General features: G+C 43.4%; 1 long non-coding RNA gene across 2 annotated transcripts; it reads left to right on the top strand.

The window, feature by feature from the left end:
- The first annotated feature begins 13,866 nt into the window (after positions 1 to 13,866).
- LOC127349834 (uncharacterized) lies at positions 13,867 to 16,438 on the top strand. Of its 2 annotated transcripts, XR_007880424.1 has the most exons (3): positions 13,867 to 14,444; positions 15,229 to 15,324; positions 16,075 to 16,438. It is a non-coding gene; the product is annotated as an uncharacterized LOC127349834 (long non-coding RNA). The 2 variants fall into 2 exon arrangements; XR_007880423.1 differs by lacking the exon at positions 13,867 to 14,444 and having other exon boundaries at positions 14,454 to 15,324.
- Positions 16,439 to 17,113: the final 675 nt, after the last annotated feature.

Genomic DNA, 17,113 nt, shown 5'->3' with positions numbered 1-17,113 from the left:
TTGCAATCAATCAATCCTGATAGGCTTGAGAAATATTTTATTTTCAGGTAACTGTAGAGCTCTGAAAAATCATTGTAATTCACCAGATGGCAGATTGTGGATTAACTTTAGTATGAATGTACAAGGTGACAATAAATTGTTTTCCAGATGATAGTGGACAAAAAACATTACTGCCAACTGTTGCACCTCAGTGTCACCCAGACTCCATTCCCTTTTTTCCTACATTAGGTTTTTCTGGTTGCTGTAACTGCCAACTAAAGCCATGAAAATGGGTAGTAAACCAAAATCCAGGTCATTTCAGAGTCCTTAGGCTGGCTTCAAGGGTGCTTCCTCTTTGCTTTCTCTTACCACACGGTTAAGATAAGGAGTCCAAGCAGCAGATGGATCATACCCAGTCTGATAGAGCAGGCATCACTGGTAGTTGTTGTAGTTGTGGCTGATGCTTGCGTTGCTGGGATAGAGGTTGTAGTGGCAACTGTTGTTGGGGCAGCGGCCGTTGGTGGGGCAGCAGTTGTTGTTGGGGCAGCAGTTGTTGGTGGGGCAGGAGTTGTTAAGACAGCAGTTGTTGGGGCAGCATTCGTTGTTTGGGCAGCAGTTGTTGTTGGGGAAGTAGTTGTTGGGGCAGCAGTTGTTGTGGATACGGCAGCAGTTGTTGTAGTTGGGGCAGAAGTCATTGTTGAGGCAGCAGTTGGGTCAGCAGTCGTTATTGCGGCAGCAGTTGTTGGGGCAGCAGTTGTTGTAATTGGGGAAGCAATCGTTGTTGTTTGGGCAGCAGTTGTTGTGGATGCGGCAGCAGTTGTTGTAGTTGGGGCAGAAGTCGTTGTTGAGGCAGCAGTCGGGGCAGCAGTCGTTATTGCGGCAACAGTTGTTGGGGCAGCAGTTATTGTTGGGACTGCAGTTGTTGGGGCAGCAGTCGTTTGGGCAGCAGATGTTGTTGGGACAGCAGTTGTTGGGGCAGCAGTTGCTGCAACAGTTGTTGTTGGGGCAGCAGTCGTTGGTGCAGCAGTTGTTGCAGTTGTAGTTGGGGCAGCAGTCGTTGTTGGGACTGCAGTTGTTGTTGGGACTGCAGTTGTTGTTGGGGCAGCAGATGTTGCTGGGGCAGCAGTTGTTGTTGTCGGTGTGGTGGTTGTTGTTGGGGTTGCAGTCGTCGTTGGGGCCACAGTTGTTGTTGTTGGGACAGCAGTTGTTGTTGGGGCAGCAGTCGTTTGGGCAGCAGTTGTTGTTGGGACAGCAGTTGTTGGGGCAGCAGTTGTAGTTGCTGCAACAGTTGTTGTTGGGGCAGCAGTTGTTGTTGGTGAAGCAGTTGTTGCAGCAGCAGTGGTTGTTGTTGGGGGAGCAGTTGTAGTTGGGGCAGCAGTCGTTGTTGGGGCAGCAGTTGTTGTTGGGGAAGTAGTTGTTGGGGCAGCAGTTGTTGTGGATGCGGCAGCAGTTGTTGTAGTTGGGGCAGAAGTCATTGTTGAGGCAGCAGTTGGGTCAGCAGTCGTTATTGCGGCAGCAGTTGTTGGGGCAGCAGTTGTTGTAATTGGGGAAGCAATCGTTGTTGTTTGGGCAGCAGTTGTTGTGGATGCGGCAGCAGTTGTTGTAGTTGGGGCAGAAGTCGTTGTTGAGGCAGCAGTCGGGGCAGCAGTCGTTATTGCGGCAACAGTTGTTGGGGCAGCAGTTATTGTTGGGACTGCAGTTGTTGGGGCAGCAGTCGTTTGGGCAGCAGATGTTGTTGGGACAGCAGTTGTTGGGGCAGCAGTTGCTGTAGTTGCTGCAACAGTTGTTGTTGGGGCAGCAGTCATTGGTGCAGCAGTTGTTGCAGTTGTAGTTGGGGCAGCAGTCGTTGTTGGGACTGCAGTTGTTGTTGGGACTGCAGTTGTTGTTGGGGCAGCAGATGTTGCTGGGGCAGCAGTTGTTGTTGTCGGTGTGGTGGTTGTTGTTGGGGTTGCAGTCGTCGTTGGGGCCACAGTTGTTGTTGTTGGGACAGCAGTTGTTGTTGGGGCAGCAGTCGTTTGGGCAGCAGTTGTTGTTGGGACAGCAGTTGTTGGGGCAGCAGTTGTAGTTGCTGCAACAGTTGTTGTTGGGGCAGCAGTTGTTGTTGGTGAAGCAGTTGTTGCAGCAGCAGTGGTTGTTGTTGGGGGAGCAGTTGTAGTTGGGGCAGCAGTCGTTGTTGGGGCAGCAGTTGTTGTTGTCGATGTGGCGGTTGTTGTTGGGGCAGCAGTTGTTGTAGTTGGGGCAGCAGTTGTTGTCGGTGTGGCGGTTGTTGTTGGGGCAGAAGTCGTTGTTGGGGCAGCAGTCACTGTTGGTGCTGCAGTTGTTGTAGTTGGGGCAGCAGTTGTTGTCGGTGTGGCGGTTGTTGTTGGGGCAGAAGTCGTTGTTGGGTTAGCAGTTGTTGTTTGTGCTGCAGTTGTTGTTGGGGCAGCACTCGTTGTTGGGACTGCAGTTGTTGTTGGGGCAGCAGATGTTGCTGGGGCAGCAGTTGTTGTTGTCGGTGTGGTGGTTGTTGTTGGGGTTGCAGTCATCGTTGGGGCCACAGTTGTTGTTGTTGGGACAGCAGTTGTTGTTGGGACAGCAGTTGTTGGGGCAGCAGTTGTAGTTGCTGCAACAGTTGTTGGGGCAGCAGTTGTTGTTGGTGAAGAAGTTGTTGCAGCAGCAATGGTTGTTGTTGGGCGAGCAGTTGTTGTTGGGGCAGCAGTTGTTGTCGGTGTGGCGGTTGTTGTTGGGGCAGAAGTCGTTGTTGGGTTAGCAGTTGTTGTTTGTGCTGCAGTTGTTGTTGGGGCAGCAGTTGTAGTTGGGGCAGCAGTCGTTGTTGGGACTGCAGTTGTTGGGGCAGCAGTTGTTGCTAGGGCAGCAGTTGTTGGTGTCGGTGTGGCGGTTGTTGTTGGGGTGGCAGTTGTTGTTGTTGGGGCAGCAGTCACTGTTGGTGCTGCAGTTGTTTTAGTTGGGGCAGCAGTTGTTATTGCGGCAGCAGTTGTTGTTGGGGCAGCAGTTGTTGTTGGGGCAGCAGTTGTTGTGGATGCGGCAGAAGTCGTTGCTGCAACAGTCGTTGTTGGTGCAGCAGTTGTTGCAGCAGCAGTGGTTGTTGTTGGGGGAGCAGTTGTAGTTGGGGCAGCAGTTGTTGGTGCTGCAGCAGTTGTTGCTAGGGCAGCAGTTGTCGTTGTCGGTGTGGCAGTTGTTGTTGGGGTGGCAGTTGTTGTTGTTGGAGCAGCAGTCACTGTTGGTGCTGCAGTTGTTTTAGTTGGGGCAGCAGTTGTTATTGCGGCAGCAGTTGTTGTAGGGGCAGCAGTTGTTGTTGGGGCAGCAGTTGTTGTGGATGCGGCAGCAGTTGTTGTAGTTGGGGCAGAAGTTGTTGAGGCAGCAGTCGGGGCAGCAGTCGTTATTGCGGCAGCAGTTGTTGGGGTAGCAGTTGTTGTAGTTGGGGAAGCAATTGTTGTTGTTTGGGCAGCAGTTGTTGTTGGGGCAGCAGTTGTTGTGGATGCGGCAGCAGTTGTTGTAGTTGGGGCAGCAGTTGTTGGGGCAGCAGTTGTTGTTGGGACAGCAGTTGTTGGGGCAGCAGTTGTTGTTGTTGGGGCAGCAGTTGTTGTCGGTGTGGCGGTTGTTTTTGGGGCAGCAGTCGTTATTGGGGCAGCAGTTATTGGGACAGCAGTTGTTGTTTGGGCAGCAGTCGTTGTAGTTGGGGCTGCAGTTGTTGTTGTTGGGGCAGCAGTTGTTGTCGGTGTGGCGGTTGTTGTTGGGGCAGCAGTTGTTGGGGCAGCAGTTGTTGTGGATGCGGCAGCAGTTGTTGTAGTCGGGGCAGCAGTCGTTATTGTGGCAGCAGTCGTTGGGGCTGCAGTTGTTGGGGCAGCAGTTGTTGTTGGGGCAGCAGTCGTTAGGGCTGCAGTTGTTGTCGTCGGGGCTGCAGTCGTCGTTGGGGCTGGAGTTGTTGTTGTTGGGGCAGCAGTTGTTGTTTGGGCAGCAGTCGTTGTAGTTGGAGCTGCAGTTGTTGTTGTTGGGGCAGCAGTTGTTGTCGGTGTGGCGGTTGTTGTTGGGGCAGCAGTCGTTGTTGGGGCAGCAGTTGTTGGGGCAGAAGTCGTTGGGGCTGCAGTTGTTGTTGGGGCAGCAGTTGTTGGGGCTGCAGTTGTTGTCGTCGGGGCTGCAGTCATCGTTGCAGCAGCAGTGGTTGTTGTTGGGGGAGCAGTTGTAGTTGGGGCAGCAGTTGTTGGGGCTGCAGTTGTTGTTGTTGGGGCAGCAGTTGTTGTCGGTGTGGCGGTTGTTTTTGGGGCAGCAGTCGTTATTTGGGGCAGCAGTTGTTGGGACAGCAGTTGTTGTTTGGGCAGCAGTCGTTGTAGTTGGGGCTGCAGTTGTTGTTGTTGGGGCAGCAGTTGTTGTCGGTGTGGCGGTTGTTGTTGGGGCAGCAGTTGTTGTGGATGCGGCAGCAGTTGTTGTAGTCGGGGCAGCAGTCGTTATTGTGGCAGCAGTCGTTGGGGCTGCAGTTGTTGGGGCAGCAGTTGTTGTTGGGGCAGCAGTCGTTAGGGCTGCAGTTGTTGTCGTCGGGGCTGCAGTCGTCGTTGGGGCTGGAGTTGTTGTTGTTGGGGCAGCAGTTGTTGTTTGGGCAGCAGTCGTCGTTGGGGCTGGAGTTGTTGTTGTTGGGACAGCAGTTGTTGTTTGGGCAGCAGTCGTTGTAGTTGGAGCTGCAGTTGTTGTTGTTGGGGCAGCAGTTGTTGTCGGTGTGGCGGTTGTTGTTGGGGCAGCAGTCGTTGTTGGGGCAGCAGTTGTTGGGGCAGAAGTCGTTGGGGCTGCAGTTGTTGTTGGGGCAGCAGTTGTTGTTGGGGCAGCAGTCGTTGGGGCTGCAGTTGTTGTCGTCGGGGCTGCAGTCATCGTTGCAGCAGCAGTGGTTGTTGTTGGGGGAGCAGTTGTAGTTGGGGCAGCAGTTGTTGGGGCTGCAGTTGTTGTTGTTGGGGCAGCAGATGTTGTCGGTGTGGCGGTTGTTTTTGGGGCAGCAGTCGTTATTGGGGCAGCAGTTGTTGGGACAGCAGTTGTTGTTTGGGCAGCAGTCGTTGTAGTTGGGGCTGCAGTTGTTGTTGTTGGGGCAGCAGTTGTTGTCGGTGTGGCGGTTGTTGTTGGGGCAGCAGTTGTTGGGGCAGCAGTTGTTGTGGATGCGGCAGCAGGTGTTGTAGTCGGGGCAGCAGTTGTTATTGTGGCAGCAGTCGTTGGGGCTGCAGTTGTTGGGGCAGCAGTTGTTGTTGGGGCAGCAGTCGTTAGGGCTGCAGTTGTTGTCGTCGGGGCTGCAGTCGTCGTTGGGGCTGGAGTTGTTGTTGTTGGGGCAGCAGTTGTTGTTTGGGCAGCAGTCGTTGTAGTTGGAGCTGCAGTTGTTGTTGTTGGGGCAGCAGTTGTTGTCGGTGTGGCGGTTGTTGTTGGGGCAGCAGTCGTTGTTGGGGCAGCAGTTGTTGGGGCAGAAGTCGTTGGGGCTGCAGTTGTTGTTGGGGCAGCAGTTGTTGTTGGGGCAGCAGTCGTTGAGGCTGCAGTTGTTGTCGTCGGGGCTGCAGTCATCGTTGGGGCCGGAGTTGTTTTTGTTGGGGCAGCAGTTGTTGTTTGGGCAGCAGTCGTTGTAGTTAGGGCTACAGTTGTTGTTGTTGGGGCAGCAGTCGTTGTCGGTGTGGCGGTTGTTTTTGGGGCAGCAGTCGTTATTGGGGCAGCAGTTGTTGGGACAGCAGTTGTTGTTTGGGCAGCAGTTGTTGTAGTTGGGGCTGCAGTTGTTGTTGTTGGGGCAGCAGTTGTTGTCGGTGTGGCGGTTGTTGTTGGGGCAGCAGTTGTTGGGGCAGCAGTTGTTGTTGTGGCAGCAGTCATTGGGGCTGCAGTTGTTGTCGTCAGGGCTGCAGTCGTCGTTGGGGCCGGAGTTGTTTTTGTTGGGGCAGCAGTTGTTGTTTGGGCAGCAGTCGTTGTAGTTGGGGCTGCAGTTGTTGTTGTTGGGGCAGCAGTCGTTGTCGGTGTGGCGGTTGTTTTTGGGGCAGCAGTTGTTGGGGCTGCAGTTGTTGTTGTTGGGGCAGCAGTTGTTGTCGGTGTGGCGGTTGTTTTTGGGGCAGCAGTCGTTATTGGGGCAGCAGTTGTTGGGACAGCAGTTGTTGTTTGGGCAGCAGTCGTTGTAGTTGGGGATGCAGTTGTTTTTGTTGGGGCAGCAGTTGTTGTCGGTGTGGCGGTTGTTGTTGGGGCAGCAGTTGTTGGGGCAGCAGTTGTTGTGGATGCGGTAGCAGTGGTTGTAGTCGGGGCAGCAGTCGTTATTGTGGCAGCAGTCGTTGGGGCTGCAGTTGTTGTTGGGGCAGCAGTTGTTATTGTGGCAGCAGTCGTTTGGGCTGCAGTTGTTGACGTCGGGGCTACAGTCGTCGTTGGGGCTGGAGTTGTTGTTGTTGGGGCAGCAGTTGTTGTTTGGGCAGCAGTCATTGTAGTTGGGGCTGCAGTTGTTGTTGTTGGGGCAGCAGTTGTTGTCGGTGTGGCGGTTGTTGTTGGGGCAGCAGTCGTTGTTGGGGCAGCAGTTGTTGGGACAGCAGTTGTTGTTGGGGTGGCAGTTGTTGTTGGGGCAGCAGTCACTGTTGGTGCTGCAGTTGTTTTTGTTGGGGCAGCAGTTGTTGGCGTTGGGGCTGTGACAGTATTACAGAAACGGGTCCCACAACAAGCAGGTCCGCTGCTGATGTTACCAACATTTTCCATGAAAGGTAGGCTACCCAGGCTGGTAGCAGCTGCACACATGCTTGCAGATGCACAGCCAAAGGCCGGAGATGTTGTGGACTCAGCTGTCACTGTGAGACGAATCACTATTTTACTTAAAGAACTAAATTGCTGTTGTTCGTAAGCAATACCACAATGTAGAAATACTCTTACAAATGCAAATCTTCCATGAAAGAAGTACTTTTTTGAGAAAAAAGTAAAAGTAAAGTCTACTCGTTAATTTTCCAAATCTCACGTATAGTACTGTATTTGAAATACTTTGAAGTAAAACATATATGAAGTCAAACTTTAAAATAAAAAGTAAAGACTCACCAGTTGCTTGAAAGCAGCGGTCCTCCGATCCCTTACATTGTAATAGGTTGGTGCATTGAGAGGTGGCGGGGTCACAAGAGAAACACTGTAGACTGTTATCTGCTGGAGTAGTAGGGACTGAAACATGAAAGAACAACATCATTAATTTGAGAAGTAAAAAACATTTAAAGTTATATTACTTATCCATAGTAATATATCTTTATTCTTTTATATTGACTTATCCATATACTTACATGCTAGAGTAGGTGAGTTGCAGTTATCTGTGTTGCAGCATGTCGCAGATGCAAGTGCACTCGCAGCTCCCAAGTTGGCTGAAAATGTCTGAGAGCTTGCGGCTGGACACAGGGAGGACGATGCACAAGCCTTGTAGATTTGCTGGCCTGGGGTTCCACCTGAAGTAGCTACAAAATTTAAGTGCAATTTTTTAATGTTGATGGCAAGAACACATAACTTTAGAGTGCATGTATTTCTCTGAAAGTTAATAAATGACATAAAGAAATACCTACCTTGAATGGAAGCTGTTATACACATTGTCTCTGAGGAACATGTTTGTGGTCCCGTGCTTGAACACTGCGGATTTGTGCAAGTTTGACACACAAGTGCTCCAGCTATAAAGGGAGAAAAATAATCAGTAAATGACGATCACAGCTCAAAAGTCATATTAAATGTCTGAGGTGTTTTGGTGGTTTGTAAAATCTGAAAACTCTTATTATTTCAATACAAAAGGATCACAAAGGTTGTAAAAATGGTGTCTGATCTGCACTACATTACTCTTCTAAATTATCTTCATCTGCTTTCTACCTCTTCAGACTGCTTCTTGTACTGCTGTAACATGAATTTAAGTCTAACCTACCATTTATTTTCAAAGATATGAACTTTGTTTTGTGTAATTAAAATATATCATCTCGTGATACTTAGTGTCAGATTTAAATTCCTTTCTAAAATCAGTTATGGTAAAATGATAAAACTTCTTAAAAGTTTTAAATAGTGCTCTCTAGTAACAGCAGACTCTGTAAAGTAAGAATAAATGGGGTTACCTGTGCTGGAGAGCGCCCAGATCAGAGTCAGAGAAAGGATCAGCTTCATCATGATGAACAGGTAAATAGTGTAGATTAGTTTTCCTGGGTGGTGATACTACACTCAGTGCCGATGCTCTTTATATACTGCACAGGTGTTGAACACATTTATGACAGATGCCTGCGTAAAAGCCTCAGGGATTGGGTGTGTTCCCATTTTTACTGTGTGAACATTTAGACATTCACTAAATCTTTTGTCACTTGGAAAATCATCACGTCAACACACCTTCCCACACCCATTTTAATTTCAGTTGTGTGAACTATAAATAGCTAATTTCTATATTTCAACAAGTATGATTTCAGTAAATGTCATCTGCAAAATAATTAGAAATAATCAGATTTTGGAAAGTGAATATGGTTCTGACCAATGTGCATTTTCACTGTATACAAATTCACTCTTCTTCTAGAAATGATATTGATAATGTGTTTTTGGTTGCTATAAATAGTTGTGGTAATCCTTTATAACACAAAGCGGAGAGGACTTCTCCTTCTGGAGCTGAGCAATTGAGGTGCAGGATGCATCACATTGGGATAAAGTCCATGTAGATTTATACATTGACATTTTATCTGCCTTGCTTGACTTTTAATTGTTTAATTTTCTTTGTACAGCACTTTGTAACATTGTTTAGAAACATGCTATATAATAAAGTGTATTATTATTATTATTATTGTTATTATTATTATTATTATTATTATTATTATGTTATTTAGATATTGTTACTGTCTACATCTTGATAAAAGTCAGTGGACTGTCAACAATGGAAACAGACTTAATTTTAATATCCCTCACAAGGTCTGAGAATGTTATAAATATATTAGAATCTTCTCAATAAACCAAAACCAATTAATTTCATGATCAAAAGTATAAAATGTTAAACAAGTGTATGTGGTACTAACCAATGTGCATTTTCACTGTAGAAAAATGAACTCCTTAGGAAAAATTTGTAATTTATACATAGTAGCAGGAATACATATCAGTTAGTTTTTTATTAAAGTGTGTTTGTTGTTTTATTTGATGCATCAGTGAACTCATGACAGAAATGAATCAAGTTAAGAATTTCCTTGATGCAAAAAGCATTGATCATGTCATTGTTTCATACATTGTTCTGACAGGGAGGTAACTGTCTCACATTGGCATGTCCTTACTCACATTATTATGATGTCCCTGTCTTCACATGTACTTCTTGTTTTTCTCTGGAATGCAGTGAAACTGGCAACCCATCTACACTCTATTCAATGATGATGCTAATTATACAGACTGTAGTGTTTGTCACTGCTTTCTGTGTTTCTTTTATATCTTGTGTTTACACCTTAATGTCTCATGTAACTTTGAACTGCCTTGTTGATTTTCCTTGTTTCCTTACCTGTACTATCTCATAACAATCCCCATATTAGCAGTATTAAGCAGTTTAAATTAAAGATGTAATTCCACCTTTACCAGCTACAACATCTCACAACTGTACTAAATTAGAGTTGTGAGTTGCAGATAATTAAGTGCAGTTTGATAATGCTGTCAGAAAGGACACATACCTTCGCAGTATTTCACTGATATAGGGGAAATGTGTTTTGGGCACAGTGCTACAATCTGTTGCTTCACAGAAACCCATCACAAAATCAACATGAAGCACCTTAAAACATTAAAAACACTATACATTTTAACACTGACATTACAGCTTTAAAAGAGACTGTAAGAAACTAGGGCTGGGCGATAAAACAATAACGATATCTATCGCGATAGACACGTGATCAATATCAATAGAAAATACGTTTGATAGAATGTTCGATAATTTCACTTGAACTCTGTTAGAGAAAAATAGGAAGAATCCCCAGAGCCGCAAGTCATTCTGGGGGATGTAGGCAGAGGAAGGGCTTTAGCCTCTCGACTTATCACGGCCCAGCTAGGCCAGGTTGGTGGCATCAACAACAACAACAACAACAAAAAAAGAACGGCGTGGAGTGAAAAGGAGAATATGAGTGCGACAGCGCGAGAGGAAATTGTAGATAAAAAAGGAAAGGTCACGTCACCAGTTTGGCAATATTTTGGTTATTTTAAGTCAGACAATAGTCAGACCGATGTTGTCTGCAAACTTTGCAAGGTCGTCGTCCCTGCCAAGTCTGGCAATACGACACATTTATTTTATCACCTCAGCCGCTCTCATCTGCTGGAGTACAGCAGCCTCAAAGAGCCACAGCCATCGACATCTGCCGGTACAAGTGGAACAACACACAAGCGGCAACAGACCACCATCGAGAGGTACACGGCAGCAGTGCCATACGACAGAACATCAAAGTGATATAAAGAAATAACGGATGCAGTGGTGTATCATTTAGCGAAGGACATGCTCAGGTGAAACAGTTTTCCTTGCAGTGAAACCATGTTGTTGTGTTATTTTTATAATTTTATGCTGGTTTGATACTGACACATTACTGTTTGTTACATGTCAAAGATGTTAGTTCTACCTCAGGTGTACACTCATTTTTTATTGACAAAATACTATAAAATACTACTAAATATTTATTTGACTGTTTTTCCCAGTTGTGTTGATCTCTTTATAAAGGTTAAAGGTTACGTTTAAAATAAAAGTATTTAAATTCAGCCTTTTTTTCTCCTGGTCCTCATTTAGAATAGGTTAAAAAAACGAATCAATAGTTATCGATATTGACTAATACGAAACACTTATATCGTGATACATTTTTCAGCCATATCGCCCAGCCCTATAAGAAACTATAGAACCTAAAGTGCTTCAGGGCTGGTTTGTTTATTACACACTGCACTCTAAAAAATAATTCAAGGACCCAGTAAATGTGACAGTAATATATAGGTATGCATGCTTGATAAAACTGCTGAATATCATTATGATGAGTATTTGATTTGACTACATCAAATTCATTCATTAGTAGAACTCAAACAGGAACCTTTGTGTGAAATATACACATGTAAATTAAGTTTATTTCTTTGAAATAAATTATAATTTGACTGACAGATTACATGGTTTAAATATTTGTAATAATCACTGTATGTTTCAACAACATTTTTGAGAATACACTACGAACAGCAATTACTTTTAATAAGTGCAATTATAATAGAATTCAACTCAATTTTATTTGAGACCTAACTTAACAACTTAAAAAAATCAAGTAAGGCTTGGCGGGCACAGCGGATTGAATTTCAACCTGACTACAGTAAGTTATTTTGAACAAATGTATAATTAATCTTTAGTTACAGAAGCCAGACATGAGCTACCGTTATTTAATTTGCCTTGTTAGCATCTGAACTACTCATGGCGTTACACTATTTGAAGTGAGTCCTAGGCTTCTTTGACACGTCGTGTAGCTCGAACATTTAATGTGTGTAACTGCAACATGTTGTTGCACATATTAAGGTGGAGGCAGGTTTGGGAATAAAATCTAAAACCTTTCGCCATGCCAAGTTAGCCATAGCACCCATTTATAACCATATCAAAGATGCTTCACGGACTAAGTTAGCTTTGCAGGTTTCATACCGCGTTAGAGTACTCAAGGCACCACTCGGGCCTCTCAAAAGGTGCTGTGTCGACTGACACCGAAAATAGCGGATTTACATAAAAGCTCACAGGGCACTTATTGTTTTTTGTTTTCTTTGGCCAGGTGCGAGCTGTGAGTGAGTGCTAGTCAGACCGCGTCGGTTCTTTTTAGCACCGGTTTTAAGTTGCAGGCCTGTTGAGAACTCTTGAGAAATCATACCGAGGACAGTATAAGTTATCTCAATACATTGATATCTGAACATCGCCACAGACTGTTGGAAGTCTTTCCTGTTAAGTTAACTCCTAAATTCCATTTCTCGGAACATTATCCAGACATGATGAAATGCCTTGGACCTTTGGTTTGTGTCTGGACTATGCGCTTTGAGGCAAAGCATAATTTTTTCAAACGTATTGTTAGACACACAAAGAGTTTCAGAAACATTCTACTCAGTCTCACCACAAAGCACCAAATGATGATGTCATATCATTTACATGCTGATGCTTTGAAACCTGCGTTATGTGTGAGTAAAGTAACTAGTATTCCATTGGCATTGCTGCCGAGGTGACTCGGCTGCACATACAGCAACTTAGTGATACATACCTCTTGGCAGCATACTGTGTGGGAGGGAAACGCATGGTCAGTTTAAAAAGACACATTATTGTCCAGTAGTAGGTGAAAAAGCTAAAAGCATCAACTGTACAGCAATCCTACTCTGATTTCCAGTTGTGAATTGTTTTCATGCAGATGCACTCTGTTGTTGTGAAGGTGTTTATAGATCATCACAGTGAGCTCACACTGTCAACAGGGATGCCAGACACAGTGGAGCAATTACATAAGACTATGAAGGACACTTTCCAGATCCATGAGGAATTCACTTTGGGGATTTCTTCACAATTCATTCTACTAACGAGGTTAAACATAAGGGGACAATCAAGGTGGTCATTATTCCATCCATAGTGCTCTTATTAGCAACACCGGAGACTGAAAATGTGGCAGATAGTGTGAGTGACATCTCCAGTTTGACTTCAAAAACACTGTCTTCACAGTCACCCTCTAGTTCTGCAGTCTACCAGTCAGATAGCACATCATCAGTGTCATCACAAGGCACCGTCTTATTAAGCCCCGAAAAGGCGTTATGGAAAAGTGAAATTGAAATTCCACGTCTTTTCAGTTACAACAGAGGCAGTACTGGGGAATGCGAATGAACAGTTTTTGAAAAATGGAACTGTCCTCAACAACCCCCGGGTCAAGTCTGAAATAATGGAAAGGCTGGCAGATTACATGTACAGTTACACTGCCTATCCCACAGGCCTTCAGGTTGGACAGGTTGCAGAAGCCTTGGTCCAAAAACACCCATGTCTAACAGAACCTGGAAGTCGCAACGGATGGATTGGATGGATGTACACCCTAAAATACAAGATGGGGAATTATAGGTCCAAGTTAAGAAATCTTGGATTTCCTGAAGTTATGCGCAGTTCTCTCAAAAACAAGCGTCCTGGTGAGAGGAAACCAGCCCAAAATGTTAAAAAAGCACGTACATATTTGTACCTCCAAGTGGTATTTTCATATATTTGAGCTACTGTAAAAACACTTTGCTCAATAATTCCTGGCTATGGATGGTATATTTGACTTCTACACATCTAAGCCTACAAACATGCTTAATATCAAGCATTTTTACTGTACCAATGTGGAGAAATTGAAGAATAAACGTCCCATATTTATTCTTCCAGATTCCCTATTTTCTTATATTTGAGCTACTGTAAAAATGTAAACTGTATGTGGAACCACCTGCAACAGCTGTCACACTGAATAATATAAAAAATAATATGTGAGGAAGAGACAGTAGGTACAATGGTGTTTTGAAGTTAAAACTAATTATTTTTCCCTTTTACCTACAAATGGACACAGCAGAGCTGCAAAATAAGAAGAATGTGGACTGGCATTGCATTTTGTGTGAAAAGTAAACAAATTAGAATTGTGTAGGATTTTTTTGTGTTTAGTGTTTATATTATCAAGATGTTATTAAACAGTTGTGTGAAATTTTGTCAAGATTACTGCAGCATTATTGAAGTATAATGAAAATGCTTCACCCATAGCCTGGAAATATTGAGCAATATGTTTTTACAGTAGCTCAAAAATATAAGAAAATATGGAATCTGGAAGTATAAATATGGGACTTTTATTCTTCAATTTCTCCACATTGGTATAGTAAAAATGCTTGATATTAAGCATGTTTGTAGGCTTAGATGTGTAGAAGTCAAATATACCATCCATAGCCAGGAATTATTGAGCAATGTGTTTTTACAGTAGCTCAAATATATGAAAATACCACTTGGAGGTACAAATATGGACTTTTATTGTTGAATTTCTCCAAATTGGTACAGTAAAAATGCTTGATATTAAGTATGTTTGTAGTCTCATATGTGTAAAAGTCAAATATACCATCAGTAACCAGGAAACACTGAGCAATATGTTTTTACAGAACCTCAAATACGGTCAAATATGCAATCTCTGGAGGCATAAATATGAGACTTTTATTTTTGCATTTCTCCACACTGGTGCAGTAAAGATACTTGATATAAAGTGTTTTTTTTATTCATCAGGGGCACAACACTTTAATGTAACATATTTTAATTATAGCTTACTGTTCTAAATACCTTTATTTTGAAAACCGGAAGTAAATACGCTGTTTCTCCGCATTTACCATAATGCTGAGAATACTTGTACACTCGAAATTTAAGTGCGGCTGATTTGACCACGGAGATCGGACTCACGGCTGGATTGACCGCAGTCTACTAGCCTACTGTTTCTTCTACACAGCACCGTCCTGTAAATGACAACATCCGGTCTCAGAATATGAAACAACAGGTCTTTTTTCCGTTTCTGTTTTCTAGTGATTTAAATTTTTGTTATATGAAATAGAAAATGAAAATCAAAAATTTTTTTGAATTTCGCTCATCCCTTTCTGACCATGAAAAAGAAAAACGCCTTGTATTTCAATTTTAATTTTTGTATTTTAAAACATTCGTTTTCTGTTTTTTAATACCCGTTTCTGAAAGGAAAATCCAATGACCAAAACATACACGGACCATACACGGACCCAGTTTACTCCTCTGTTGAGATGCTTCTTTCCCTCACCTGTCTTGTCACCACTCTTTTCTCTTCTAAATCTAATTCACTTCTCAAATAACTGACTCTTCTGTACTCTTACATTCAGCACAAGATCATATGCCTCATGCAGCCTTTATTCCAACACAGTGTTTCTCAATCTCCTCTAACCATCTGTCTTTGTCATATGCAACATACACTCTCCACATTATTGCTCCTCTACCCATCTGCCTACCACACTGTTTTATCTTTCATTCTTTTTTCCTTTGTTCAGTGTGAGTATATTCTGAGTAGACTTTTAAAGAATATATCACATAGCAAACATGACTTCAAGGTTGCAGTGATCACTCCAGATAAGGGCTGAATGATATAATGAATTTTAATAGATATTGCAATGTTTTACCAACTGCTTCACTAAATTTTGTTTCATTTTTTCAGTGTAGTCAAATCTATTATAATATTAAAAGTTAAAGGGCCAAAATGTGCAATGAGGAGAGTGACTGCTGAATCTTGTCACTGTTTAAATACATTTTCTCCTTAACAGAGTGGAATTCCAATAGAGAAAACCAGAGAAGTTGTCATCCGATGTCTCATTGATCACCTCGGCGAGGATGTGGGTGCCTTAATCAAAGAGTTTGAGGTGAGTGCAATAGATGACTTTCAGTATTCTCCCTACAGTAATCTGTAAATTTGAAAGTGTTTCCGCTGAATACATAGTCAGCTCTAACAACTATTAATTGGCACTTTGACTTTTTGTGTCTATTGGAAAGACTGCAACATTAGTCTTGTAGCTTATATCCAAATCAGTTTGGATTTTGCAAACATAATACACCAAATAATATCTAAATTTAAAGTAATTCCATATTGGTGTGACGTTCAGTTAAAATCAATTTTATTTATATAGTGCCACTTAACAACAGATGTTATCTGCAGAGAGGACTTATCTTCACAGATAATGTTTCATTTCAATATATTCTATTGGTTTAAAAACACTGCCACACTTACGATCAAAAAACTATTTGCTTCCCCTCTCATACACCTGCTGGTCATCACCTGTGTCTTACCTGTATGCTGTTTGCTATCATAATGCCCCACCTAGTTTATGGCCCCCTACTACATTATGGGACCAACAGACATATCGCTAAGTCCAGTTATGACCTGGATGAATGAGAATATGCACGGATACCTTCAGTCAGTATTATTATTATTATTGTTGTTATTTGCATGTGTCTGTTCACATCATTCAAATTTGTCATATATGCTAGTTAAAATAGTAGACAACTTACAACATGATGTTTGTATAGCTTATTTATGAAGTTAGTTTTTTTATTTTTTTTTATTTTGGTGACATCCTGCCTGCTATAACCAATTTCCTTTACAATGTCTACAGAATCTTGATGATACAGCCGTCAATGTGGAAGAAGAGCTGGCAGCAGAGACGATGGCTCTGTGCCTTGTGCATAATGAAGATGGACAAGTCAGGGATGTACAGTCCCTGACAAAAGTCTTGTCACTTATCCATTTTGTAGAAACAGCAGCTTATAACCTGACTTTTAATTAATCCATTGGTTTTAGAAATGGCTCATATGAAAGCTAAAACCCTCCCAAATTATGTTTAATATACTAAAATGAATTTGCTTCACTGAAGAAAGATTGATCATTTAATGAACACAGAAAGGTCAGATTTTGGCAAGACAAAAGTTTTGTCGCCTACAGAGAGTAATGTGAAAATTGAACAAATAATTTACTTCAAATACAAAAATATGTTGCATAACATCAGTGAATTAAGTAGTGGTGCTGTGAGATCCATATTTAATATCTTGTATGACTTCTATGAGCTTGAAGGACTGCATCCATGTGGTTCGACAATGATTCATACAATTTATTGATATAGGAATAGCAAAGAAAGCAGTCTTACATGCCTCCCAGAATTCATCAAGATTCTTTGGTTTCGTCTTCCATGCTTCCTCTTTCATTCTACCCCAGACATGCTCAATGATGTTCACGTCTGGTGACTGGGCTGGCCAGTCCTGGAGCACCTTGATCTTCTTCGCCTTGAGGAACTTTGATGTAGAGATGGAAGTATGCGATGGAGCACCATCCTGCTGCAAAATTTGACCCCTTTTATGGTTGGGAATGTAAGAGGTAGCTAATACTTCTTGACATTTTAGGCTATTGATATTGCCTTCCACCCTGCAAATCTCTCGCACACCCCCATACTGGATGTAACCCCAGACCATGATTTTTCCGCCACTAAACTTAACTGTTTTCTGGGTGAATCTCGGATCCATGCGGGCTCCAGTAGGTCTCCTGCAATATTTGCGTCGGCTGTGATGTAATTCAACCGAAGATTCATCTGAGAAATCCACCTTCTGCCACTTTTCAAGCGTCCATCTTTTTAGCAGGCTGTGGGCCTTGGCAAATGCCAC

This window comes from Dicentrarchus labrax, unplaced genomic scaffold (assembly GCF_905237075.1).
Source record: "Dicentrarchus labrax unplaced genomic scaffold, dlabrax2021, whole genome shotgun sequence".
NCBI lineage: Eukaryota > Metazoa > Chordata > Actinopteri > Moronidae > Dicentrarchus > Dicentrarchus labrax.
This window is presented reverse-complemented; position numbering and strand designations above follow the sequence as displayed.